The sequence below is a fragment of the Solea senegalensis genome, linkage group LG13, assembly GCF_019176455.1.
Source record: "Solea senegalensis isolate Sse05_10M linkage group LG13, IFAPA_SoseM_1, whole genome shotgun sequence".
Lineage (NCBI taxonomy): Eukaryota > Metazoa > Chordata > Actinopteri > Pleuronectiformes > Soleidae > Solea > Solea senegalensis.
Genome location: NC_058033.1, coordinates 20,550,226 through 20,561,203, shown reverse-complemented (window position 1 = coordinate 20,561,203; position 10,978 = coordinate 20,550,226).

Here is a 10,978-nt window from a genome sequence, read left to right as displayed (position 1 = left end):
TGACACAACATGGTGTTTTTGCCGTGTGCTGATCACAAAGGTATTTTATGAGCCTGAAAATAGGACGACCGACCATCAGGTAATGTGATATAATTACACAAAGGAGAACCAAAAACCTGTCAGGTGACACACGGTAAAACATCCACCTCTGATTAATGGTGCCACAGACAGTGTTTTGTGAGTTTGACGTCAGTGCACAGTCTGACTCTGTGGCATCATGTTTTGCAGAGTCACATGATCATAAAATGACTAGAGGAAACGTATACGCATGTACGCGCACCCAGTCATTTTAGGTGAGGTTAAGGCTTTCCAGATGTTTCCCATGCAGCGCTTCCCTCCTCCTGAAGGAATCACGCTGCACTTGGCTCAGGCTGGTGAGTTGTGAATCACAAGAGATCACAAGGTCAAAAATGCACACACAGAGAGAGAGACATGTGTACATGTGTCTTCTCTCCTAACATACTACCTGTGCTTTTTGCTTGTGAGTGAGTCTGAGTGATTGTGAACACACACGGTGCAACGTTTTGGGTTTCAGACGCTTTAATCAAACCTCATCAGCTGAACTCAGCGGGCATGACAGTGACTCCGGTGGTCTGTGGGCCATTTATTTCGCCCTCATGTGAGTTTAAATAACACAGAAAGATCTGTGTGTGTGTGTGTGTGTGTGTCTGCTCCAGTGACACACGACAACCAGGTAATGAGGCGGAAGAAAGACAAAGGAGGGATTCACTCTGCAGAGCTACAATCACAGCATTCCCAGGAGTTTCCTCTCCGTGTGTGTCTGAAATCATGAAGTAAAGCTTTAACACAGCGTGTATCGTCGTGGTCTCTCTCCCTCTCTCTCTCGTGTGTGTGAGCCATGATGAAGCGATGATTCAGGCCTGCCGTATACCCGAGGGTTGGGTTACATGAGCTGTCCGTCAGCACAGACAAAACGAGCCCCCTCAGGACACAGGAGACAGTGTTGTTCCCACCTCGCTGATGTCAAATGTGGTTAGGGAGTAATCCTTCACGTTTGGTTTCAGCCAAGCTCCGAGTCCCAAATGGATGTTTGTGTTTCACACCCAATACCTTTTTACGCAACTTTACCAACAGTCCGTTCACTCTCAAAAGGCACTAATCATGTCCGGGGTAACGAGGGGCTCGTGAAACTGTGGACACTCTGTCACCGCCAGCCAGAAATAGCAAAAACATTCACAGCTACGGGCGATTTAGATTCAATCGCTCCTCTAAAACTTCACCTCTCTGTAAGTCACTGTAGTGGTAACTGAATGCTTTCTTTCCACAGGGTGTATTATCTGATTTCTTCACTAAAATAATAGATAAAGAGAGAAGTCAAGTATCATAGGTTACGGTGCACCGGGTCACAAAGAGCTGAGAAGTCGTGTGAAAGGATGATCTGATTGTCTTTTTACCTTAAAAACGGAAACACAGTATAGACTTTATGTATCTGGTGCTTTATAAACGCTATGGATTATGGAAAAACACTTAACCACACTTTATATTTACAACACATCAGAGATAAATATGTAGTAGTAATTAGTAGCATTTGTAATTATGACTGCAGCGACCACATGACACGAGGAGAAACGCCTTCAGCTGGCTTGACCCAGTTGCAAGAAGTTTCCCCACTTTCCTGTAGCTGCATCTTCTTTTTCTCTTCTTTGCTCATTTATTTTTCCCTCAAACTATTCAAATTGAAGACAAGAGGGAGGCAGGCAGCGGCCTGTGTTTGACATCTTGATTGACATCAGACGACAGATCTGCGGCCACAGCACGCCCTCCTTCTCTGGCACAGCAGTCAAAGAAAATAAAATGTGGGTGTCTTATATTCTTTTTTTCAGCACAACCTAGGCAATCTGGTGAAAAAATAAATATTTACACCCACTATTTAAACTCAAAATGTACTCAAAATGTTTAAAAAGGGATTGAATTTGTGAAATTTAGACATACGTCACAGTTCAAAGGTCACTTGGCTTGTTTTTATGAACAAGAAAAAAGAAAAACGGGTCTAATTTTGTGACTTGCGCACAATTATTGCTACGTTATATCACGGCTAAAAAAACGATCTCTAACAATTCAACTTATCAGTGAGTTGCGGCTTCGGCCAATATTTACACAGCTCTTTCCAGTGAAAGACAAAGAACACACGCACAGGCAGGCAGCTGGAGCAGATGCACAAACAGGTCACACGGCCTCTTATATTAGTTGTGAAATACAGGAAGCAGGAAAAACGGGAGTTTGTAACAGATCCTCACTTGACGAGGGCGTGCGTGACGTCATTTGAACAATGCTCCACAAAAAGCAAAAATGTGTCAGCATGAGAGAATCAGTAATGGAAACAAAACTGATGACATCTGTGACTTTAACGACTTTATTTTCAGACTGAATTCTCCGTCGATAAGATCGACTGCATCTATGCATGATCTGATGCTATTGACTATTGAACTTCTCCCATAACACAAACAAGGCAGTCGCCAAGCGAGGGGGAAACAAAGTATGTATGTACTCGATTGCTTAATTGCAGAAAGAGTGTTTTCTAAAGAATATAAAGCAGTTTACTGGGATTTTCCAGCTTCTTTAATGTGAATATTTTCTGGTGTCTTCACTCCATTATAACAAAGAAATCATTAAAACTGACTCATTTTGGTTTATGGACAAAATAAGCATCATCATTTCTAGGTTTGGTCTCAGAAAATGCAGAAAAACATTGATCATTTGATCACTGGTCAATATTTTTCAGCATTTTCTGTCGATTAATCGACAAATAATCACTGGTTGCAGCCCTATATTGGACACTTCATACCACAGTGTCCAAGGACCGGAAAGGTCCCTCACGTCTGCTGTGGCCGTCGTTTTTCCCACAGCAATAAAAGACGTGGATGGGAAAGGCAGATCAGCAGATGCTGGTTGAGGAATAGACGGTGCTTTGTGACCCACTTGGCCCCGTTTTCTCAAATCAGTGTTTTTACTCGAGCCCACGGACGTTTTTCTTTTCACTTTATTTATTTAGAGTGTGTCTTTTTTCTTTTGAGACCACTGACTCTGCCAACACTACAACTCTTAACCTGACTCACACATTGGCAGCAGTCAGGCAACAGGTTCCCATTCAGAAAGCAGGTCGGTCACATCATCCTTGTTGTTTAGAATGATGAGCCGACCAACTCCACAGCAAAACACATTTGCCTGACCTTGGGCTTGTGCAGCACTGCTGCTGCTGCTGCTGCTGCTGCATCCAAAGCACTTTTATTCTCATTTGGAAAGAGTGGTTGACCAGTAACAGCACAAGCAGGCATAGAAAAACACACTCCCTCAGACATGTGCTGGAGCAATCAAGCACTGGAGACAACGGAGAGGGAGAGAGGGAGAGAGGGAGGAGGCTTCCAGGTCTTCTCTCTTCATACTGAATCACAGCTGAACACTTGAAGCCAAAAACCACATGCGTCTTTAAACCGCTGCCTGTTAAAGGAATAGAGGCAGATTCCTGGGAGAGAGAGGAGCACTTTGAGCGATGCCAATCAGATATGACAGTGTTTATTCACTAAGTTAAAAAGATTTAAGGGATTTTCTTCTTCTTCTTTTTTTTTTCGCTGTGTGTAATATTGTAGATCTGAACCTCTCAATCTCTATCTGTCCATCTGTGGCTGAGCTTTTTCTTTTCCGCTGGCAGAGAGCGCAGACATGATGTCACTGACATCAGCAGGAACTGTTTAGCTAAGTAACTATAAAACAGAAAAAAAAAAAAGGAAAACAAGAGGGTGCACCTGTAAGTGAATTAAGTGCAGGGAGTGGAGATTCAATTACATGATTACATGCGAGGAGAAGTTTGGTTAGTAACTCTAATCGCTCCATAGTGGCCTGATTGTTCAAGTTTAGCTACCAAAGAGTTGAGCAGGCAAGGTTCTTAAATATCCTCACTCTGAGTGTGGGCTCTATTTCTGTCCTGGTTGTATGAAGGTGGAACTTTTATGAGGACCCTCTTTTTTAAAAAAGGGCCAATGGAAAAAAAATGTGTCCTGACTGGAGGCGACCTAAGTCTGAGAAACCTTTGTTTCGTGTGGAATCTGCTTAATGAATCCATAAAGGCCATAACATCACTGACCCATTTATTTTTAACACTTCTAAAACCTACTGAGTACTTATATTAAATATTCCAGATTCATAGAGTTTAATTATTTGAATTCATGTCCAAGCCAACTTTATTTATAAAACACAGTCAGTACAAAGTGCTGTACACAGACATGACAAATACATAAGTGAAACAATAAACAACAGAACAGTAAAAGCCAACATCCCAACCAGAGTTAAAAATGTGTTTTAAGAGACTCTTGTTACTTAAAAACAGGAAGTGAGTCTGATGTGCAAGGGCAAACTCATTCCACAGTTTTAAGGCAGCGACTGAAATATGTCTCAGGGACGCATGGAACCTCGCCAGAGCAGGTACTATGCTAGTGGAAACGCACTTAACTGTGCCGTGCTGTGCCGTGCCGAGTTGTGCACTGCTAGTGGAAAAGGGGCTTAAGCGAATAGTGATCAAAGCACGGATTATAATTTCAAATTTAGGTTTTCAAGCCTGATTCAGAATTGATGAATCCCTCAAACTAAAAGCAATAAAAAAAACATTCCTCCCTTTAAATTCAGATTTTGCAATTGCAAACACACGCACCGAAACGTTGGTGTTATGATGGTGTTTAATTTTCAAGTAATAATAAGCAATGTCATGAAAAACTGTTACAATCAGGCATTGAGTTTCTCGGTGGATTTACAGTCTCGTTTTGCTTTCATAGCATATTTTAACTCCAGCGTGGATAGTTTTTGTTGACCCACCAAATATCGCCAGCACAACTTGTACGAATGTCTCCGTTTGGCTTTGTTTGAGACATAAATCAGTCAAACCCTAAATCCCCCGGCCACGCCATAAAAAATTTGGTTTACTTTGGGGGTTAACTCAGTGATGGACCCTGACTGGGGGTATGCAGTATAAGGGGGGGTGGGGGGCGGAGAGAGAGCAGCATGTGATGGAAGTCTGGAAGTCATTACTCAAAGGAAACTGTCCCTCATTTCATTCCTCTGAAGCAACTGAAGCCTCCAGGAGGCTGTAAACAGGTTCTCAGATTCTTTACATCCCCTCATCCAAACAACACACACGACAATACACTTCCCCTGGAGCCACAGCAAACACACACACACTACACACTTACACATCACTATTCTTCTCAGGACACTGCAGTAACATCCATTCCTTTGGTCACTTAAACAAAGCCTTAACCTAAGTACAATTAAAACCTACAGAAAAGAGGTTCTGCTTCAATAGGACCAGGTTTTGGTCCTATTAGAGTGTATCTCTGCAATTACAAGCTCTATGTGAATTATATTGGTATCAAAATGCAGATGGAACTCAGCATAAATGAAGCCTTAAAAAACATTACATTTAAAAGTAAATATCACCTGTTAAAATATGCAGTAGGAGCTTAAAAACTCATGTAGGTCATGACATGACAACATCCTGACAAGGTGACAGAAAAGCTTTGAAAGAGGCTACAAGTACAAGTATACACACACTTTATGTGTACTTTTGTGGTACAATTGTGGTACTGTCCACCGACCAAACCTTCACGATATCGGATAAAATCAAAAATAGTGTCATTATTCAAATTTCGGTATCCAAATCTGGTTCAAGTCAGTGAGCCAACGAGCTTGCAGCATGTTGTTTGACTGAGACCAAACATGAGCAGTGCCACGATTGGCCATCGAGGTGAAAGAGACAGATTTCTGTAACCACGGGAAAAGAGGAAGACGTGTCTGAACACGTGTGTGTGTGTTCAGAGGCAGTTACTTAATGTAATAATGAATGTGAATGGAATAAATACGTGTTTGTCTGGGCTGTAAAAAAGTGTTTAATTAATACCCAGCTCGGGTGGAGTAACATGCAGTAATATTACCTCATTGCTGTTGCTATGAAACTGAAGAGGTGACAACATCTTTTTATTTCCTCCCACACTCGATACACTTTCGCGTTGAAAGCGCTGATTATTTTTTGCGGTCGGCACTCAGTAAATGTTTATATGAAACGGAATCAAAAATGTCCTTAATTACTGTATTAAGTTTAATTTCTGCTCCAGTTCCTGTGAACAGGTTTGATGTTTTACACATTGCTCGCGGAGACGTTGCTGGACGGCACGACGGCAGGCTGCTTTAGCTCAGCTGAGGCTTTTTGCGGCACAAAAGTGGGACGACAGGTAAACAAGCTTTCAAGACACAAAATGAAACAAAAGCCAGACGTGGAGTCATTTCCTGTGAGTGTGTGTGTGTGTGTGTTGTTTGGTGGTCTCTTTTATGTCGCTCTTTCACAAGTGTTGTCTGACATTCCTTCACAGGGCTCCATCCCAAAAGGATGACAGGAATAACAGAGGTTTAACAGGAAAACATACTATTATTTAATTAGAGCATGAACACTAATCTTACCAGGACCACTAGTCCTCATGGAGACCAAAACCTGGTCCTTATGAGGCAGAACCTCATGTCTGAGAAACTGGTTGAGGTTAGGGCTGAAGTGTGATTTGTGGTTAAGGTTAAGGTTTCGGGATAAAAATGTGGTTGTTGAACAGAAGTCAATGTCCTGAAAAGGATTGCTGCTGCTGCGTGTGTGTGTGTGTGTGTGTGTGTGTGTATAGTGCAGCTGTTGACCAGTAGCAGTAATTCATGCCATGTTCCAGAAACTCCTCAGAGAGGAACACTGTGATCTTACAACGTGGACACTTTTTTTTTTTCTTCCTCCAGCTTAACTGACTGTGTTGTCTGCAGACAGCGCTCATGTTAAAACCGGAGTTATTTAGGAGTCCAGTGGGAACCGGTCGTCATACTTACTTCCACAACAGGCCCAAAAAAGGTCACGTTCGAGATTCAAACCGACTTGTTACATTTCCAGGGACATATGAGGTGTGCGTTTTTTTTCTCCCCACCAGTTAAGATATTTATATTTACACTCACTCAAAGACTCTCATTGTGATAATGCAGAAAATATACCGTGTGTCAGTTGGTCTGTTTGGGGGTCTCTTACTGGACTCACATCCCTGTGTGCATACGACAGGTCACTTGTGAGTTACTTTCTGTGTTCAGTAGAATGTTAAATACATGCAGGATTACTTAATTCTCTTGCCACACCTTATCTTGGTATCAGGCAAGCGACTATGAACGGTAACTTCTTCGGAAATCCAAAAAAACGCCGGAGAGAGGGTTACAGGCTGTAACCCTACCCTAAAAATATAGTGTCATACTTATACTTTACATATTGTAGAACATGTTTTAACCTAGACGGACGAGGAACCATGTATGTATAAGTAAAAAGAAGGTCCTGCAATGACACTCCAGGGTCAGTATTTCCAAGTTTTTCAATGCGATAAAGTGTTTGAGGTTTATTGGCTTCAAATCAGACGACGGCATCAAAAAAAATCTGGATTAACAATAATCTCCAGGCATCAGTTTCCCCAAATTCACATCTCGTCAAAACAAAAAGTACAACCATCAATTAAAAAAATAAAAGTAATCTGCCTCACACATGCAGAAACAGTGGTATCGGGGATTTCCGCCTCTGCTTTTATGACATGTGTAATCTTTTAACTCTGCTTCACAACACCTGTTCCTCCTCCTGTGTGTGTGTGTGTGTGTGTGTGGGGCCTCACACTCAAAGACAGTAATGTTTGTGGTTTGTGTTTCTCCTCTGAAGCAAAAGCAGTAAAAAACAGTTGTGTTTTTTTTTCTTTTTACACAAAACTAAATGCTCGGGACACACTGGAAATAAATAAATAACCCCGCCCCAGTCCTTAGTGGTAAAGGGTTTATTTGCTTCTTTTTAAAAGGTAAAGTCAACAACGCCACAGAGTGTAACGTTCCAATAATCAACAAAGACTTTTGCAATTACTAACCACAATTAACAGATGGGGGGGGATTACAGAGCTTTGAGCTCGTTAAATCCCATAATACCCACTTTGTGGCAGCAATTGCAAAAACATACAGTGAATGAACAGTTTCATGAGGGAACTGGTGGCATGTACTGTCGTTTGATGTGAAGGTGAATTTATTCGCAATTGTTGTGCTCAAACCGTGAATAAAAAAAATGCACATATTTATTACTTTTGGTGGATGTTTGGGTGCTTGAAGTAAATGTACAGAAACATCAGAACTCTAAGATATGTCGAGAGGCGTTTCTTCAAAATAATTCTGTCACATGTTTTGACGTTCGAGAATGGAGAGAGCGTTCGATGAAGTCATGTAAAAACGGCATAAAATGAAAATATTTAAGTTAAGCAAAATTATATAAAACATTGACATATATGTTATTATTGTTTTGGATTAACATCAATGAGTGTGCTATATGTATATACAGTATATATATATATACATATATATATACATATATATATATGTATGTACACATATCATTAGAGAGGCAGGCATTCACAGAGGCATGTGTGCCAGCTGGCATCAGCAGTGCAAGCTTTCAACTCCCTGTTATTGCACGTCCACTGTAAATAAACACAAAAGAAGTGAATGTGCTGAACTCAGTTGTTGACAGCTGGCATGTTGGCATGTGAAAAAAACCAAAAAACATTTAAAGCCCAGAAACATCCAGAGTATACGTCACAGTGATCAAATTAGTTGTAAATCAATATCAGATGATTGTGAAGCCAGAATCAAGCCTCTGGAGCTTTTTGACTCCAGCAGCAGGGGTTCACTTTCTGGTATTAATGTTATATTAATGCATTAATATAACTTCTGCTCCCGAGGGAGGCACCTTTCACATGAAATCCCCGCTGTTTCCACTTCTTTTCTGTCAGATAAAACTCTATCTATGGTAGCTTAAATTAAACTAAACGTACGTAGCTACGTGTTCTGGTAAAGTCAAGCACAACCACTGATATTTAGCTGCGTAGGTCACACAAAAAGTAGCTTTAGTTTCTCATATATGGGAATACAGGTGAAACACAATCACAGAAGTGGGAAAAGTCGACAAAAAACAGCCGAGAGACACGAAAAGCATAAGCCAGGAGGTAATGGAAGTTAGAATCTGGAGCAAATCTGGAGTCAAAAGGTTGAAAAGTCATCTCTGAATCAGATAACAGGCTTTCAAATAGCATAATGATGTAATGATGAGGACCATTTCCATCATTGATCTTTATATGTGTCTGAGTAAAAGGTTTAAATGAGCTTCAGATTGGCTCACACTCCGCTGTGGGAGCTTTTGGTACCAATTAGGGTTTGTGTTTGAGATACTGGAGAGGAGCTGTCTGACGCTCATTTAACTTTCAGTGGTGGAAATGGTTTGATGATTCATCCTGGTGAGCTAAATTAGACGTTCTATGTGTGAGTGTGTGTGTGTGTGTATGAGGGAGGGAATTAAAAAAAGGGAGGGAGAGGAAGGGAAAAGTGTGAGAAAGAAAGAAAGTTTCCCTGAAGATAGAGTCTAATGTGAATGTGAACTAAAGATGGTTAAAACTTTTACATTTAAGGGACAAAAGTCTGTGTCATACAAAAATAAATCATTATTACAAAAAAATATAAGGTTTAGTTGGGTTTTAGTCCCAAAAATGACTGTTTTGAGGTCACTTTGTTGCCATTTTTACAGTTTATTTCAGACAAAGACTGACAGTATAGGAAATTAGGAGCAAACAGCAAGTCTCCGTTATTAAAGTCAGACTATTTGTGGCTCGACAGCAGCCACCTGATTGTAAACATGTGTTTTTTTGGGGTACATCAGCAACAACCGAAGTACAGATCTCGTAAATGGGCCTCACTTTTACACTGTTTTCCGAGTACAGATAAAAAACAATAAAGCACAAAGTCAGCAATTAAACCTCAGTGACTGTTCAAAACAAACTAATTTTGTATAAACAGGTGACCGACAATAATTATACATTTAAAAGGTTGATTGAAGTGCATTGATAAAGCAGCAACAACACATGAGACTGTAACCACATATAAACAATAGTAAATTTGACTTTTATTGATCTATGATTTGTTCCACAACCCTCTCGCCCATTACCATGACCACAATAACCTCAGGGGAAAAACTTATTATAAACCAAACCATGTTCTTTTCCTTCACTTAATAGTTGCTGTTGTGCCTAAACCCATCCAGATTGTGACCATGGCAATAAAGTTCTGATGATAAGCCTGCGATTGGTCAGACTGTTTCCGAGGGTGTGGACAAACAACCTGTTCCGTCATTTAGGAGATTTAGGACAGGATAAAACTTTTTGGTAAACTTTGTTTTCCCCCTAAAGTAGATAAAAGGATGAATGAAGAATGAATCTCGCTGCAAAGACCTCCGTTTGCTCCGTGTATTCAGAGAACGAGCTCTCAACATCCTAACATAACCATGTTTGCCACATCCTCAAATAGGAACACTGACGTTGGGTGTCTGTTGTGATTTGTTGTCAAAGCAAAAACGACATAATACCGTGTTTTAGACGTAGAGAAAAGCAGCTGACCTCTTGCAACCCAAAAACGCCTCCCCCCTTCACTTATATGTAATATTTCACTTCACTTGTGAGTCCTACAGCTGCAATTATGACCATGTTTTCAATCTGTTGTCAGTTGCAGAGTAAAAATACTGGAATTTACAAGTGCAAGGAAAGCGAATTCGACAAAACACTCACAATGTCATTGTTAACTCTGCACTCGATCCGTCTCACATCCATGTCAGCGCTCAGTCTCAGCAGAGAGTAAATATTTAATATTCTCGCTCTTGTATTTCATATTAATGGGAGCACATTGCAAAAATCACATCTGTTTGTGATTCCGACAACAGTAATACTGTAGAACCACATTTAATATTCATGGCCAGCATCTGGTCAGAGTGTGTGTGTGTGTGGTAAAGAAATAAATGTGTGTTAGCATAAATAAGTGGCGTAAAACGGCGGATTTTTATGTTGATAAACAATTTCCAACAGCAAAATAAAAGCACAAAAAAGACCAA